This window comes from Ipomoea triloba, chromosome 5 (genome assembly GCF_003576645.1).
Source record: "Ipomoea triloba cultivar NCNSP0323 chromosome 5, ASM357664v1".
In the NCBI taxonomy this organism is placed as follows: Eukaryota; Viridiplantae; Streptophyta; class Magnoliopsida; order Solanales; family Convolvulaceae; genus Ipomoea; species Ipomoea triloba.
The window spans coordinates 2,604,192-2,623,143 of NC_044920.1; the positions used below are offsets into that span (position 1 = coordinate 2,604,192).

At 40.4% G+C, this 18,952-nt stretch overlaps 1 pseudogene; it reads left to right on the top strand.

Moving 5' to 3' along the window:
• The first annotated feature begins 202 nt into the window (after positions 1–202).
• On the top strand, positions 203–5,496 carry LOC116019659 (annotated as a pseudogene).
• Positions 5,497–18,952: the final 13,456 nt, after the last annotated feature.

Here is an 18,952-nt window from a genome sequence, read left to right on the forward strand (position 1 = left end):
GACTAAGACTTAAGAGTTTTTTAATCAATTTTGATGAGAAACGGAAAGAGTAGAGTTCCTTATTTGATCAGCATGTGATGCTATTTTGCACATTGGCATTCCAGGTGTGCTTGATGATTGGAATTGAGTATCTTTTTTGTGTTTGGAAGGTGTTGAAGCAAAAAATTAAAGGGTGATTGTTTATTGAGTGTTAGAAGGTAGGATGAGTTTTGGATCAGGCAGTGCAAGGAGCTTAGCTTCTTCAGTGTTTGAGAGAAGTGGTAGTAGGGAGAATGATGATGAAGAAGAGCTGAGGTGGGCTGCTATTCAGAGACTTCCTACATATGATCGGCTGAGGAAAGGGATTTTGAAGCAAACGTTGGATAATGGAAAAGTTGTTCATCAAGAAGTTGATGTTCAAAAGCTTGGGATGCAAGACAAGAAGCTGCTCATTGAAAGTATTTTGAAAGTTGTTGAAGAAGATAACGAGAGGTTCCTTAGAAGACTCAGAGACAGGACTGATAGGTATATAAGCCTCAAATTTCTCTTCTCTTCTCTGTATGCATTATATTTTCTAATGGTTATTAGTCTTAACTCACTATGAATGATAAAATTTGTGATGTCAGGGTTGGAATTGATATTCCGAAAATTGAAGTTCGATATGAGGATCTGTCAATTGAAGGAGATGCATATGTTGGATCCCGGGCACTGCCTCCTTTGTTCAATGCTACAATAAATCTGATAGAGGTATTTCATTTTCTGCATATTCTCTCTTGGTTGAGCTTCTAACTTTATTTGAATGATTGCAGATCTTATTTATTTTCACAGGGTTTCCTTGAAAAAATAAGGATATTCCCTTCGAAGAAAAGAGTAGTGAAGATACTCAAAGGTGTGAATGGAATTATAAAACCGTCAAGGTATATATGTTCAAAACGAAGCATTAGTTTAATGAATTGAATATAGTACACCTGATGTGGAGAACTTCGATATGTTCGGTCCATATGGATAAACTTCTTACCCTTATATTAATTCTACAGGATGACACTTCTTCTGGGGCCTCCCAGCTCTGGGAAAACAACATTTTTGAAGGCACTTGCTGGAGTATTGGACAAAGATCTTAGAGTAAGTGATAATCTTTATGAGTTGCGGCTTGAAATCCTACTGTTTATGACACTCGTTCTTGAATTTTGGTTTTTCTAAGGTTGAGGGGAAGATCAGTTATTGTGGTCATGAGATGTCGGAATTCATTCCTCAAAGGACTTGTGCTTATATCAGTCAGCATGACCTCCACCATGGAGAGTTGACAGTGAGAGAGACCCTCGACTTTGCAGGACGTGTTCTAGGAGTCGGAACTAGATACGAGCTTCTCACCGAATTGTCAAGGCGCGAAAGGGATGCAGGAATTAAACCTGACCCCGAGATCGATGCGTTTATGAAAGCCACTGCTATTGCAGGCCAACAATCTAGTTTGGTCACAGACTATTCACTTAAGGTATATTTAATTTTCAGTTTAATTCTATATATATATAGCTAGGAATTGAAACCAAGTAAGTTTAATTTGTTGAACTGTGGAAATGAAATGATTTACAGATACTTGGTTTGGATATATGTGCTGATATAATGGTGGGTAATGATATGATGAGGGGCATATCAGGTGGAGAGAAGAAGCGTGTCACAACAGGTACGTACTTTTCGTGCAGAAAATAATTTAAGGTTCATGAATTAGCACTCAATTGAATATGTTGTATTATATATGTGAATATAATGCAGGAGAAATGTTGGTTGGTCCTGCAAAAGTTTTCTTCATGGATGAAATCTCTACAGGCCTCGACAGTTCCACAACATTTCAAATTGTTAAATTCATGAGGCAAATGGTCCATATCATGGATGTGACAATGATAATATCTCTTCTTCAACCTGCACCTGAAGCATTTGATCTTTTCGACGACATAATTTTGGTTTCTGAGGGGCAAATCGTGTATCACGGTCCACGTGAGAACGTTGTTGAGTTTTTCGAGAGTGTGGGATTCAAATGCCCAGAAAGGAAAGGAGTTGCAGACTTTCTCCAAGAAGTTACTTCCATCAAGGACCAAGAACAGTATTGGTACCGAAAAGATGAACCTTATCGGTTTATTTCAGTGGCTGAATTTGCAAATCATTTTAGCAATTTTCACGTTGGGTGTAAACTATACGATGATGAGCTCTCAGTTCCTTTTAACAAGAGTAGAACCCATCCTGCAGCACTGGTTACTGACAAGTATGGTATTTCCAATATGGAGCTCTTCAAGGCATGCTTATCTAGGAAATGGCTATTGATGAAACACAACTCGTTTTTATACATCTTCAAGACGTTCCAGATAACCGTGATGTCAATAATTACTTTCACAGTGTTCTTTAGGACAGAGATGAAATCTGGAAGGGTAGAAAATGGAGGGAAGTTTTATGGAGCACTATTTTTCAGTCTCTTCAATGTGATGTTTAATGGAACAGCAGAGCTTGGATTGACCGTTTTCAGACTTCCTGTGTTTTTTAAACAAAGAGATTCTCTGTTTTTCCCGGCTTGGGCTTTCGCACTCCCCATTTGGCTCATCAAACTCCCCCTTTCATTCATGGAATCATTCATATGGGTTATTCTTACTTACTACACCATTGGCTTTGCTCCTGCTGCTACTCGGTATGCTGCATTTTTTATTTTTTTTTTGAGTACTACTGACTCTGTTAGAATGCAGTATCTGTTCATAACTGCTTTCTCAACCTACTGAAGCACAAAGAGTCAGCATAACACATAGTTAATTTGCTGTTATATGTACTGATATGTTTTGAATTTGTTTAGGTTTTTTCGCCAATTCTTGGCCTTCTTCTCTTTGCATCAGATGGCCTTGTCCCTCTTCCGTTTTATTGCTTCACTTGGAAGAACACAAGTGGTTGCCAACACTTTCGGGTCTTTTACTTTGCTGGTAGTCTTTGTTCTTGGTGGTTTCATTGTTGCTAAAGGTCAGTAATTAATATTCTTTCTCTTTATCTCGATCCATCCCAACATTTTTGTCTCTGAAATAAACACTGTTAGTTTCTTGTGTGGACGTCGCAGATGACCTTGAACCGTGGATGAAATGGGGATATTATGTGTCTCCCATGTCTTATGGACAGAATGCTATAGCCATCAATGAATTTCTTGATAAAAGATGGAGCTCTGTAAGCTAAGCTTCAATATATAATAGTTTTCAACAGATTTTATTGTCATTCATTAGTCTAAACTGCCCCATTCATTGGTTTTGTGTTTTCAGCCCATTAATGTTTCGGGATTCCAGGAGCATACAGTAGGGTTGGTGCTTCTTAAGTCGAGGAGCATGTATTTAGATGAGTACATGTACTGGATATGCATCATTGCTCTTTTAGGATTCTCGCTTCTCTTCAATGTCTGCTTTATCATTGCACTCACATACTTAGATCATAAGAATACAATAATACTATTTCCAGTACTCCTGCTAGAAACTTGTAAAATGCTTTAATTTTGACCTCCTTCAATTCGTTTCTGAAATGCAGCCTATGGAGACTCTAAATCTGTTATTCGTGATGAGAAAGATAGTAATCGTAAGATTAAAGGCAAGTCAAATCCCTATAGTAAAGCTGCAGCCACAGATGGGAGTTCATCATCTGCACCTCCTATGTTTGAAGGTTTGAATTGGCACCTCAAATCCTATATATACACAATTTTTATACGCAATTTTTTAAAAATTTATATTATATTATACACAAGGTTATGATAATGGTTCTTCTATGAAAGGAAAATAACAGATTCAAAAATATTACTTGAAATAGGACATTTTTTTTTTATTTCACCCTGAACTTATAAAATGTTTTGGACCGGCCCTGATTGTTACCAATGGTTTAAGTTTTAGACACGCAACCTGAACTACTATTTAATGAAAGAGTGTTGATTTGAATGCAGGAATTGATATGGCTGTAAGACATTCTGGACGAGGCTTAAGTAGTGAACAGAAGAAAGGGATGGCGCTTCCATTCCAACCTCTTTCTCTTGCATTCAACCATGTGAATTACTATGTTGATATGCCAGCCGTAAGTATGATTTTTGAGATCTAGCTCTCTATGAATGATATTGGCAGGCCTTGATGATGTTGTGTTGGTCAGGAAATGAAAAAACAAGGAATTGAAGAGCGGCGTCTGCAGTTATTGCAAGACGTGAGTGGTGGTTTCAGGCCGGGGGTTCTAACAGCATTGGTTGGTGTAAGTGGAGCTGGGAAGACGACCTTGATGGATGTCCTAGCAGGACGAAAAACGAGCGGCTATATTGAGGGGAGCATCAATATTTGTGGTTACCCCAAGAATCAATCCACTTTTGCTCGTATAAGTGGCTATTGTGAACAGAACGATATTCAGTCTCCACATGTTACACTTTACGAGTCTCTTGTATACTCGGCCTGGTTGCGTCTTTCATGTCGACAACCAAACGAGAAAGGTTAGTTAGTTCCAATTTACAATTGAAACTTAGTTAGTTTCTAATTAAGAATGTAAGATTATTGTGTGTGTGTGTCTGTGTAGATGTTCATTGAGCAAGTGATGGAGAAGGTTGAGCTGAATCCTTTGAGGGATTCGCTCGTTGGGCTCCCGGGGGTAGATGGCCTCTCGACTGGGCAGAGAAAGCGGTTGACAATAGCTGTGGAACTCGTTGCTAACCCATCCATCATCTTCATGGACGAACCCACATCAGGCCTCGACGCTAGAGCTGCTGCAATCGTGATGCGAACTGTCAGAAACACTGTCGATACAGGACGAACCGTCGTCTGCACAATTCACCAGCCAAGCATACATATCTTTGAAGCATTTGATGAGGTACAACACAACATTCATCATACTTTTTTGAGTACTACTGACTCTGTTACAATGCAGTATCTATTCATAACTACTTTCTCAACCTACTGAAGTACAAAGAGTCAATATTGCCTCCACTGATACTTAATTGTAACGCCACTCTGTTCCATCTTCTGAACCTAAACATTTGCCTTTTCATTATATTATAGCTTCTGCTGATGAAGAGGGGAGGACAGGTTATCTACGCTGGGCCTCTTGGTCATCACTCTCACCAGTTGATAAAATATTTCGAAGTGAGTAACTTCGCCCCTATGTAAAGTCACACATTTTTCGTGCACACGACTTAATTGGCTTGGCTTGTATATATTTTCCAGTCTATACCGGGGATTCCTAAAATCCGAGAGGGATATAACCCCGCTACCTGGATGCTTGAGATCAGTGCTCCTGCAGTTGAGGCTCAACTTGATGTGGACTTTGCAGACATCTATGCCAACTCTGATCTCTACCGGTAACTAGAACACACAATAAAACTGTTACTGTCTCGCTTTATTTCTATCAATGATTTAGGACTCATTTTAGAGCAGTCCAGCCCCGGGTTCCCAAGACCTTCACTTCCCAACAAAATACGCCCAACCTTTCATCACTCAATGTCACGCTTGCCTGTGGAAAATGCACTTGTCAGAGTAAATACGCGGATACCGAATAAAGGTGCTCGGGATGAAATACGGCAAAAATACTCTTTATTAATGAACAAACAGGTACAATAGCAAAAGAGATTCCAAAACTAAAAAAAAAAACCATAGATAATAAATATAATAAAATTATAAAGGCTAAAGTGTCATCCCGCACCATGAATCCTAAGCAATTATTCATTCCGCACCCTGTTCTTTCATAAGTGATTATTTGATTTCTAAACCATTAAAATTTTTTCACCTAGAACTTTTGACAGGTTTCCATATGATGACATGGCACATGTTATTAGCTGATGTGGACCTTTTTTTTAAGTCAATCCCAAATTTTTAAGTCAACACCCAGAACCTCGTCTTCCTCCTAGTTTATTCGTATCCTCGTACTCATTCGAGATTTCATCTCCCACAACAACGTTGTTATATCGCCCCAGGCACGTCGCCCCGCCATCTTCTCCCTTCCATGAATCTCTAGTCTCGGAGATTGACGCCCAGATTTTGTAGCAGTGCGATCCCCGGTGGCCCTGCTCCTGGTAATTCATTTTCTCTTTTTTTTTTTTGAGAATATTTTCTCTCTTTTTTTATTTTCATGAATTTTCTATTTTTGGGGTTTGAATTATCTTTAATCCGGAATAGTTTCCTACTTTATTATTATTATTTGTTTAAACAAATTTTAATTCGAGTATTAGGAATTTATGATGTTAGAATAAGTTAAACAGATTTGGCGATAAAAGCTAGATTTTGCATGTGAGAATGAGAGTAAAATCATTCTGGATGCTTTCTTCTTGGGGAAGGCTATATGGGAAGCTCTTAGTGAGCGTGTAGAGCCTGCAGTGGGGTAATTTTTAAGTACTATTGAGAGGTTGCAAGCTGAACAACAGAAGATTGAACTTGGGTGAAATTAATTGCAGGCATGTAGAACATTAGTGTAAAATGATGGATCCTTTTTTTTGAAGATTAAAATGATGGATCCTAGGAAAATGATGGACCCTAGGAACTAGATGATTCAGAACCTGAAGATTCTAGCATTACTTTCTCAGATTCATCAGACATTTGAGCATGATAATCTGGTGAGACAAGAGCATGTGATATAATACTACTTGGCTCATCCTGATGAAACAGTGAGTCCAGAATTGCAGAGTTCTCAGAAGCTGCAGCCTGGTTGAGCTGGGTTTTCCCTCGCTCTTGATCGCTTTCATTGTTGATGGTTTAGAACAATGGAAAACTCTATATATAACCATCCCCATCACTTGAGCTTGCAGCCTGGGAGTCTGTGTCATGAGAACTAGCAATAGCAAATGTTGTTCGAATATTATTATATTTTCTTGTGTAAGTAAATAAATATATGTATTAGTAATTATAAAAGATTGCGGTGCTAGATGGAACTGGACGAAGCAGTAAGTATGAGCTTTACGTTAGGTACATGCAGGAAAAGAAGGAAAAAGATTGTTTACGTACCCGTTGGCTGGCTGGAGGTGTTAGAAGAAAAAAAAAAAAGTCAATGTCACCATAGATTACCTATAACTTGTAAGTTACCTGCAAAAAGTTCTAGGCGAAAAAAATTTAATGGTTTGGGGATCGAATAATCACTTATGAAATAACAGGGTGCGGCATGAAGAATTGCTTATGGTTCATGATGCGAGATGACACTTTAACCAATTATAAAATAACAATGTACTAAGTAAAATTCTAATAGAGTTTAATAGTTATGTTTCCTCATGAGCTAAAACTGTAACTTTTTTCGAAAAGATAAGTTAGTATATTGCAAAGATAAAAGTTATTAAGGACTAAAACAACTAGTAAGGAACAATTGAAGTACTCAAAATATAATTTTCTAATTATATATTTGATGGTATAACTTGTTGAATGTTAACTATGATTGATGAGGATTTCAATATATTTACTCAGTACTTGTTCATATATCCACTGAGCCTTGAACTCACTCCCATCATCCATGTGGGAGTGTAAACTTTGACAACCTAATATAACTTAAATAGAAATAAATTAAGAATTTAATTTGTATAATGATTTAAATTTGTCTACTTGGTTATCTATCGGTGTCTTATTTTGGCCAATTTTCTTTTATTGTTCTTCATTCTTCCCCTCGGTTTTCTTCGTGATAATAATAATGACATAATGAGATGGATGAATCTGTGATAGGGTGATGACAATTCATAGTGACATGTGAAGGGTGTAGTTTTCGCGGTGGATGGAAAGTAATAGGTGGTAAAACGGGAAGAAGTTCCCGAGTATCGTTCTCAAAGGATGGCAAGGAGAGAATTCAAGCGGTAAGGGGATTAAGCACAAGAGTGTTTAGTGTTTGAAAGCTAACCCAAACATAGGTAAGAAAGGTGCATGAAACATAAGGAAAATAAGGAACAAACAAAGGAAACAATTAAGTGGAAAGGAGGATTTGGATATTGCAACTCATATAGGTATCCTTGATTTCCTAAGATACTAGGCTAGCAACACTTAGATAATGAAAATGAGGCAAGACAACTATGCCAACGCCACTCTCGTGGTCATTGGCCTATCATCTAGTCCATAGTCCCATTCTCATGGCAACTAGGCTAGGTGAGGCAAATTATCGAACACATGGTGTGCTATATGCCTTCCAATCCCCCTTTTCTCAAAGGTGGGAAGGAAACGTGCTAGGCTAGGCTAAGGAGTATCCCTACTCTCGTAGGTGAGACTCCTTCTCCAAACACCTCTCATATAGGTTGATCACCCCTACACAAGAGTCAAAGTGGATCACCACTCACACAACCAAACTCATAATCAAGCAATTGCAAAACCTAATTAATCAATTCAAAGCTCAAGAACATCCATACAACATTGCTCAATCCAAATCCACAAAGATCTATCTAATCATACTTGAAATTGAAATAGCAAAAGCAAAAGTAATGACAAGAAATTAAAAGAAAGACTTAGCTTGAAATTAAACCTTGAACTTGAAATTGAATGTAGATCTCAATCTTGCAACAATGGAATTCTTCTCTAATTCTAATCTAAACTAAGAATTGCAATGTGGAGTGAATTGGGAATGTGGAGTGAATTGGGGGAGATCTCTCTAGGCTAATCCTAGAGAGAGAAATATTCTAAACTGATCTAAAATGAAAATGTGATGGATCCCCTGAAAAATGGCTCAATTCCCCTTTTAAATCTCGCCCAACCGCCAATTTTCCGCGCTGGACGCACGGGTGGACGCACGCTGGACGCGCGTCCACTGGGGCGTCCACTGCGCGTCCACTGCGTTTCTGCTGCGTTTCTGCTGCACAGACTTCAACTTCAGAGAGCTGCTTGGTGGACGCGTGCTGGACGCGCGCGTCCACTGCGCGTCCACAGCAGACTGCTGTTCTGCTGTGCGAGAATCAGAGAGCGAAAAGTTGGACGCAGGGGTGGACGCATGGTGGACGCGCGTTGGACGCGCGTCCACTGGGGCGTCCACTGGGCGTCCATGGTGTATTTCGCACTCCAACTTCGACTCGTGAATCCTTCTTCCAAATCTAGCCATTTTCTGCCTTTTTGCCCATCTTTTTACCTACAAAATGATTAACCAAGTGTGGAACGGGGTCCAATGGCAATATGAAGCATTCTAACGCAATAAAGGGACAAATCAAACACAAAAGCTACGAATTGTGCACTAGACGATCCGATAACAACCTTATAAAGATGGCATCTTTTGCACTTATCAAACTTTCCACACTTTAAACCTTGCTTGTCCTCAAGCAAGCTATCCTTAAACAAGCAAAACATAAGTGCAAAGGATGCCACAAACTTTGATATGCAAGCAAGCTAAGACACAAGAAGGAAGCACATATTTGAAATCAATACATTCCTTAAGCTATCATGAAAATGTGTTCTTAAACAATCCTTCGATTCTCAATAACGACTATCCCAAGAACAAAAATCCTTTGGTAAAAATAAAGCATTTAGATTACTTCCAATTGTCATACGAGTTAAGCATGCAATCCAATAAAGGGTTCACCAACCATTTAAAGCGGGCCACTAGTCGAGCCAACTAGTGGGACCGATGTGCACAAACCAAACCTATTAGACCACCCTTATAACCTCAAGCCCCCTAGATTCTAGCGTGATAAACAAAAAGGCTTTAAGGTTATCTACTACCCCTCAAGACCGACCATCGGGCTACCCGATCTCACATGGAGCTCCATGCTTTTTCGAGAACTGTGCAATGGGTGCCCGGTCCCAACGGGATAGATCTCTCCTTTTCTCATTCCCCAAGATAACCTCATCGGGCTACCCGACTTCACATGGATATCCATGCTTTTTCGAAGACGGTGCAATGGGTGCCCGAATCTCAGCGGAATGGCTCTCTTCAATTTTCTCATCTCCCAAGACCTCGTATCTGGGCAACCGACTTCACGTGGATCTCCACGCTTTTTCGAAGACAGTGCGATGGTTGCCCCTAACTTGCCCTAGCGAGACGGTTCATCTTTTTCATATCCTAAGGTGGCCACATTGGGCTCTTTTGGGGTTTTGGCCTCATTGGGCTCTTTTGAACAACTTAAAGTAAAGCATCACCTTCACAACCCCACACTACACCTTCGGGAGAGCAAAACAAAGAAAATTAGGTTCAATTCCGGGCTTAGCAAACATTATATTACTAGGTTTGATAGGTGCACACTCCCACTTCGTTACCTCCTTGACTATGGTCCGGGTTAAATGAGAGGTGAACATCACACAATCATGCAACAAATTATCCAATTTAAACAAGAGTATAAGAGTTTTCTTCCACGGGATAGTCCTAATTGAGAAACAAGGGTTCATTCAAAACACACATTTTACAAGCGAGATTAAGCAACGCATTCATTTCAACTATGTCAATTGTTCTAAGCTAGGCATTGCATTTGCAAATCAAAGTCTTTCAAGCACAAGTGTGCTTTCCTTTCCATACTTTAAACTAAACATCGTCCTCGATGTTCATACTATGCACACGGTGGAAAAACTACAAAAGGTCTTAACCATGCAATGCCCGTTTCCACACTTTAGAAGTGTGCTATGGGCTAACGGGTCACACAACATACTTTTATGAATGATTTTAAGACAAGCTAATGCACAAGTCATGCCATCACACCCGTTATCCACACTTTTAAAAGAAAAGCATATAGGTAAAAGAAAATAAGTAAGGGAGATAAAGAGACTCCCCTTGTTGCTTCTCTTAGAGTTCCTTGACTTTGATCATGGTGGGAAAGGCATAACCTCTTAGCTTTGAGCCATTTATCAATTTTCCTACACCATCAACAAACACATTGCAATACTACAAACCATATTAGAGAATTTAATTTCCATCAATGCAAAACTAATTGAAAGCAAAAGTAAACAACAAAAACAAAATGCATAAAAATGTAAGATAACCTCGGGTTGCCTCCCGAGAAGCGCTCCGTTTAACGTCCGTAGCCCGACGCAACTTTCAAACCTTCATTCCAACACACTTGGACGGGGACAAGTCCTTTTGCCCCATCCACTCTTTCTTCAAGATATGCCCTCAAATGCCGGGCATTGATAAACTTCCTTAACTCTATACATAGCATACTCTCTTCCCAAAGTTGACAACTATCCATGTCCATGAGTATGCTATTATCTTCCAACTTTCCTCTTTTTTCATTTTCCTTCTTTTCACCAAACTCCTTTTCATCATTTCTCACTTTATCCTCAACTTCCTCCCTAACACTCTCATCTCTTATCTCTTCATTTTCCTCAACCTCTTCTTTTACATTCTCATTTTCAACCCCTTCACTCCGATCTTTACCAATCAAATCATGAATATATAAAGCATCATCAAGGCAATTATCATGGAAGTTCACCAATTCAATATCAATTAGATCACACAAGCTAACCTCGATATTCATATCATCATCACCACAAAGCATCTCATGCAAATCATTAGCAAGCTCATTTGACAAAGATTCATCACCAAAAGTAAAAGACTCAAGAACATCATTCTCATTTTCAACCCCTTCTACCATTATTTCTCGTTTCTCATTCTCCCTCTCTTCATCACTATTCAACAAAACATCCCTTTCACTTCCATCCATTTCCTCCTCAACTTCTCCAAGAAATTCATGAACATACATAGCATCATCAATACAATCATCAAAGAATTTCAAGAACTCAACATCATTCAATTCACACACATTCGCATCATCATGCACATCATCATCACCACATANGAAAAGTTGGACGCAGGGGTGGACGCATGGTGGACGCGCGTTGGACGCGCGTCCACTGGGGCGTCCACTGGGCGTCCATGGTGTATTTCGCACTCCAACTTCGACTCGTGAATCCTTCTTCCAAATCTAGCCATTTTCTGCCTTTTTGCCCATCTTTTTACCTACAAAATGATTAACCAAGTGTGGAACGGGGTCCAATGGCAATATGAAGCATTCTAACGCAATAAAGGGACAAATCAAACACAAAAGCTACGAATTGTGCACTAGACGATCCGATAACAACCTTATAAAGATGGCATCTTTTGCACTTATCAACATGTAACATCATAAAAATTATCGAAGTCTAAAGTACATTTCATTAGGAGAAAACTTCGTCGACGATGTGTAAGTAGTAATGATAATGATGGTAAATGGTAGGTTGATGGAAAAACATCATAAAAATTATCGAACTATAAATTGCCCAGCCTATAAGTTTCTTATTTTAGAAAACAATCTCAATTGAAGGCAAGTATGTAGGCGATAATGATGGTAAATGGTAGGTTGATGGAAAAAATCTTACCGATGAAGGCGATGATAAGTAAGTGGGTAGTCAATAGTGATGGTAAGGGCAAGTAGATAGAAAAAGATCTTTTTTGTCGATGATAGGTAAGAGATTGGTAGGTAAGACTAAACGTAAAAATTATCAAACCTTAAAATACCTTATTTTAGAAAAAAATCTCATTGATAATTGTAAGGGGTAGGTAGACAAAAATGATGGTAAGGGGTAGGTAAATAGAAAAAAATCTTGTCAATAATAGGAATGTCGGTAATTGATATGATGGTAATTAAGGGATATGTAAGTAGGTAAAACGAGGTGTATAAATTAATGATTTATCTATGACTCTCTTAGGGTTGAATACTTACTTACAATTTATCGAAAAACAATGGCTGTTATAAACTTCAAATATTTGATTATCTTGTATCTGACAGTTTTTACACTGTTTAACTTTGGCGAATGTAAGTATAGGTTTGCTTCAACACATTTTCAAATTCTCTCTTCCTTTCAAATTAGATTATGTTGTTGTGTTAAACATAATTTATTTATTTATTTTGTAACAGGTGTGATGATATCAACAAGTTATGAAAAAAATGATGGTAAATGTTACTCAAATAATTGCGAAGGTGAACCATGTTGGTGTTGTCCTCTGAAAGAGCCAGCGAAATGCTTTGCTACAGATGCGTTGTGCGAGGCAGATTGCACATAAACCTCCCATCTCATATAATAAATTGTAATTTAGCCGGAGAGATGTCATTGCAGACAAAATTGATGGAATGAATTATGCTTTTATTTTATTGATATTTTTATTAAAGATTCATATTATCTAAATTATACTTTAACTATTTTATATAAATGATTTACTACAAGAAAATATAATAACGCAATGAGTTTTATCGAATTATTATATGTTGGAGTCTAAGATTAAAAAAAAAACAAATAAGGGAGAGAAATTCAATTCAGGCAAAGAACTGTTCTAAAAACATAAATGATTTATTACAAGAAAATATAATAACGCAATGAGTTTTATCGAATTATTATAGTTTGGAGTCAAAGATTAAAAAAACAAACAAATAAGGGGTAGAAATTCAATTCAGACAAAGAATTGTTCTAAAAACATTGCCTTCACTGACATGGTAACGCAACTGAACATACAGACTAGACCATTGTTCACTGCAGGGACTTGATTCATAGTCGCTTCTCCCAAACTTCACCCATATAATCAGTTGAGTTGCCCATCCTATGCAGTTTCTTTTTCTTTTTTATTTTAACTTAAGGATGTGTTTGGTTCACACATCGAAATCGGAATCAGAATGTATATCAAATACTTGGTAATGGTAATGAGTTTTGGTGAAAGTATTTTGCATGCTTAGTAGTAAGGTGGAATGGGAATGATTATTAATACTTGGGGAAACAGAGGCAGAAGGGAAATGAAACCCTTATTTTATTAAGGAATGTGTTTTGCAGTTAATGGGGTAATCAAAACTCATAGTAGTGTTCTAAAAACCTGTCAAGTGTCAACCAAACAATAACAATGACTTTAATACTCATTCCTGATAGCTAAACATGTCAACCAAACAAGAGATTGAGATCAAATTTCTTGACTAGGCTTCTGATGTATTAGCATTGAGAGATGAATATTTCATTCTCTAGTCGTTTGACTTTAGTCTAAGAAAGTAATTATACTCTCCAATCATATGCTCATCTCAAATTCATTTTCCTTTCCCGCACGTTTGGTTCACGGAATGAATTTGAAGTGAATAGGAATATTATTCCCTAGGGAATGAAATAGGTAAGGAATAGAATATGAATTGTATTCTATTGTTTGGTTTGCTGAAGGAATAGACTTTAGGAATTGTATTCCAATGTTTGGTTGGTTAAAGGAATAGAAATGGAATAGGTTTTAAAGACACACATATATAGGTTGAGAAATTATTATTATTATTATTATTATTATTATTATTATTATTATTATTATTATTATTATTATTATTATATATTGTTGCGGTCGCAGTCGCACCAGTTATATATATATATATATATATATATATATATATATATAGAGAGAGAGAGAGAGAGAGAGTCATGATCAGGTGCGGCCGTGCTCTCCCGTGCGGCCATGCGGTTCACACCACTCAATGTTACGAAATACACTACTCAATGTTAAGAAACACACCACACAAATATGCACTGTGGTGTGTTTCTTAACATTGTGGTGTGTTTCATTGTAGTGTGTTTCTTAATATTGAGTGGTGTATTTCGTAACATTGAGTGGTGTGTGACCGCACGGTCGCACGGGAGAGCACGGCCGCACCTGAATTTATATATATATATATATAATTTGTAAAAAAATAAAGAGAAGGATGAGCGTAGTATATTTCTCAATACAATTGCATTACAGATACAAAACCGTACCTATATGAGAGTTAGCATAAAACTCTCCTAGCCTATAGGTGATTGACTATTGACTAAATACTTATTCAATATAATACAACCATATAACATAATATAAAGTGACATGGCTAATACGCCCCCTCAAGCACAAGGTTGAGAGGGAACAACGTTGAGCTTGTTACGGAGAGTAGCAAACCGATGAGCAGCTAACGGTTTGGTGAAGATGTCCGCAATCTGATCTTGAGTGGAGACGAAACTAACTGTGAATTCACCAGAAGCGACCTTGTCCCGAACAAAATGGTAATCGACCTCAACATGCTTGGTTCGGGCATGGAACACAGGATTAGCAGCCATATACGTAGCCCCCAAGTTGTCACACCATAGAGTAGCGGGCTGACCCGAGTATAACCGCAATTCCCGAAGCAAGGAGATAACCCAGGTAACCTCTTCAGCAAGATCAGCCAACCCTTTGTACTCGGCCTCTGTAGACGAGCGAGCAACTGTGCGTTGCTTCCGAGAAACCCAAGAAATGAGGTTAGAGCCACAAAAGACTGCATATCCACTAGTAGACTTCTTGTCAATAGGACAGCCTGCCCAGTCGGAGTCAGAATACCCATGAAGCGTAGAGTGTGAAGACGGTGCAATACGTAGCCCCATATCCAGCGTACCCTTAATATACCGTAAAACCCTTTTGAGTAACCCCCAGTGATCTGCAGTGGGCGAGTGCATGAACTGGCAAAGGCGGTTCACTGAAAAGGACAAATCTGGCCTAGTAATAGTCAGATACTGTAGGGCACCCACAATACGGCGATACTGTGTAGGATTTTCGTAGGGTTCCAAGGATGGTGAGGTGGATTGTGTGACAGCTGCAGGTGTGGCGAGGGGCTTGCAGTCGGCCATACCGGACCGAACAAGAATGTCTTGCATATAACGTTTTTGAGAAAGTAGAAATCCATCATTATATGTAAGAGTCTCTATCCCAAGAAAGAAGCCAGGGGCTCCTAAGTCACGAATCTTAAAAGTGCTGCTGAGACGAAGGAGAAGAGAGTCCACTAACGAGGCGTCGTTACCCATCACGATGATATCATCAACGTAAACAAGAAGATAAACCCGAGAATCCCCAGATGTGTAGTGAAAGAGAGAGACATCAGTCTTAGAGGAAGCAAAACCGGCAGAGAGCAAGAAGTCGTGTAGTCTCTTGAACCAGGCACGGGGGGCTTGTTTTAAGCCATAAAGTGACCGCTGTAGCTGACAAACATGACCAGGATGCATAGGGTCTTCATAACCCGGAGGTTGCTTCATAAACACAGTCTCGGATAGATGCCCATTCAGAAAGGCATTATGAACGTCCAGTTGACGCAGAACCCAGGAGTGTGATACAGCAAGAGAAAACAGAAGTCTGACTGTTGTGGGTTTGACTACCGGACTGAAGGTGTCAAAATAATCCTCTCCTGCAACCTGGTTAAACCCTTTTGCGACTAGGCGAGCTTTATAGCGTTCAACTGTGCCATCTGCTTTCCGTTTGGTGCGAAATACCCATTTACACCCAACAATATTCATAAGCGGTGTTGCGGGTATTAATTTCCACGTGTTATTGTGTAGTAACACATTGAACTCTTGATCCATTGCATCTCGCCAATGGGAATGTTTCACTGCCTGCGTGTAGCAAGTTGGATCTGTTGTGGTATGTAATGCATAAAATTGCTCCCCTGTTCCCTTAGTCTTTTTGCGTGTGCGCATAGCATGTGTAGCTGGCTTAGTCACACCGGAAGTAGTAGGTACTTGAGTCTCGGGAGGAGACGAGGAATGTGAGTCAGTCTGCGTCCGAGATGAGTCAGTCGATGGAACATAGGAATCCGATAGTGATGGGTGTGACTGAGGTGGAGAGACAGTCGTACAGATAGGAGCAGATCCCCATGGTGACTCTGCAGTTGGTGTAGGATCAATTTCCTGCAAAGGTTCCTGAAAAGGAAAAACGCTTTCATCAAAACGAACATGGCGACAGGTGTAGACTCTACCAGTGTTAAGGTCTAAGCAGCGGTATCCCCTATAAGTGACCGGGTAACCTAAGAAGACACAGGGTGTAGATCGGAACTCGATTTTGTGACGATTATAGGGCCGGAGATAGGGGTAACAACGACAGCCAAAGACACGAAAGAATGTGTATGGCGGAGGCGTGTTGTATACTTGGAAATGAGGAGTTTGGAATTTTATGGCGGAGGAGGGTAGACAGTTAATTAAAAAAGTGGCAGACTCAAAGGCATAATCCCAGTATTTTAGTGGTGTTGAACTTTGGGCAAGTAAAGAAAGCCCTGTTTCGACTATATGCCGGTTACGGCGTTCTACCCTCCCGTTTTGTTCGTGAGTGTAAGCGCAAGACTGGCGGTGGGAAATTCCTAATGATTCGAAAATGGTATGAAGATGACGGTATTCCCCTCCCAAATCAGACTGTATGGCTTTGATAGAACGTGAAAATCGACGTTCTACCATTGCCCGAAACAAAGAGAATACTTTATAAATTTCAGACTTTACACGAAGAGGATAGAACCAGGTATACCTGGTGTAATCATCTACAAAAAGCACAAAATATCTATAGCCTGAATGTGAAATAACTGGAGACAGACCCCATATGTCCGTAAATATTAAATCTAATACAGAAGTACTATTATTGGAAACCCTATCTAATGGAAAGCGTGACGACTTCCCAAGCTGACAGGCCGAGCAGACTTCTAAGGTGCGGTCTTTATGAGAGGTAACTGGACATTGTTTAAGAATACGGTGCAGAACTTGGCTGTGCGGGTGACCCAACCGCTGATGCCAAATCTTTGACGACGCTCGCGCAGAAAGAAAGGCTGTATGAGTGTGGGGGAGTGATAACTGATACAGACCGCCTGACGTGACACCTTTAAGAAGCACTGTTTGAGTGGTGCAATCCTTCACAAAAAAACAGTCTTTATGAAATTCAAAAAAGACGTCATTTTCATTAGCGAATTTACAGACAGAAAGTAACGAAAGTGACAGATTCGGAACATGTAAAATGTTGGACATTTTTAACGAGTGCAACTTAGAGGGAATAACCGTGCTACCCACACTAGTAATAGTCAAACCTGAACCATTTCCCACTTTCAGAACGTCGTTTCCAGTGTAAGGCTCGGAGTGATCCAATAAGGCAACATCGGGCGTAGCATGCGACGTGGCTCCCGTGTCCGGGAACCAGGAGTCCGACGCCGCCGAGTGCACCGCATCGCCGGGAAATGCCGCATGGGCTTGCGGCGACGTCTTCTCATCGTAACGCCGGAAGCAATTCACGGCGGTATGGCCGTAGTTACGGCAAATCTGAAACCTCGGTGAGTTTCGACCGCCTCCACGACCGGCGTTGCCATTACTGCGACCACGCCACTGCCTGCCGCCGCGACCACCGGAGTTGCGACCGCCGGTGTTGGTGCCGTTTCTGCCACGTCCAGCGAAGAACGCTGCGTGCGTGTTGTGTGACTGCGAGAGATCCGCGCCGCCTAACTCCTCTGCATGGAGGAACTCTTGGGCCTGAAGATGATCGGCCAACTGCGGTAGTGTGATTGGCGTCGCCGCTGCTGTGAGAGTGCTCGCCATGGAACGGAACTCCGGCCGCAATCCCCGGAGTAAGTACAGGATCTGTTCATCGGCAGACAAGGGCCGGCCGGCGAGCGACAGCGCCTCCACGAGCATCTGCGCTTGCCCAAGGTATTCGGCCGGCGATGAGTTGCCTTGACGTAGGGTTTGGAACTGCCCGAGGAGGCTCAGGCACCTGGTACGGGATTGAGAAGCAAATGCCGCGGTGATCGAATCCCAGACTGCGCGAGACGTCTCCTTGCCGACAGCCAAATACATGACTTCGCTCGTTAAGGATGAAACGATCAAGGATAGGATCCCTTGATCTTGTTGCACCCACAGCGCATGCGACGGATTGGAGACCGGAGGCTGGGTGGCGGTGGCCGACGACAACGGGTTTGTGGACGGCGATGGGATGGTGGACGGCGGGCATGGATACGTACCGTCGATATATCCTAACAGGGATTGGCTACGAAGGAATGGGAGTATTTGGGTACGCCAGTAGATGTAATTTCTTGCTGTTAATTTAATGGTGACGTGGTGGTTTGCGGTAGAGACCGGAGAAGGTGGTAGCGGGAGGGGAGCGGCGATCGCCGGAGTGATGGCGCCGTCAGTTGCGGGAGTCATCATCGGAAGATTGATCGGGGAGTTAGGAAACGGTTAAGGATTGATAGGACCTAACCTAGGCTGATACCAGATGAGCGTAGTATATTTCTCAATACAATTGCATTACAGATACAAAACCG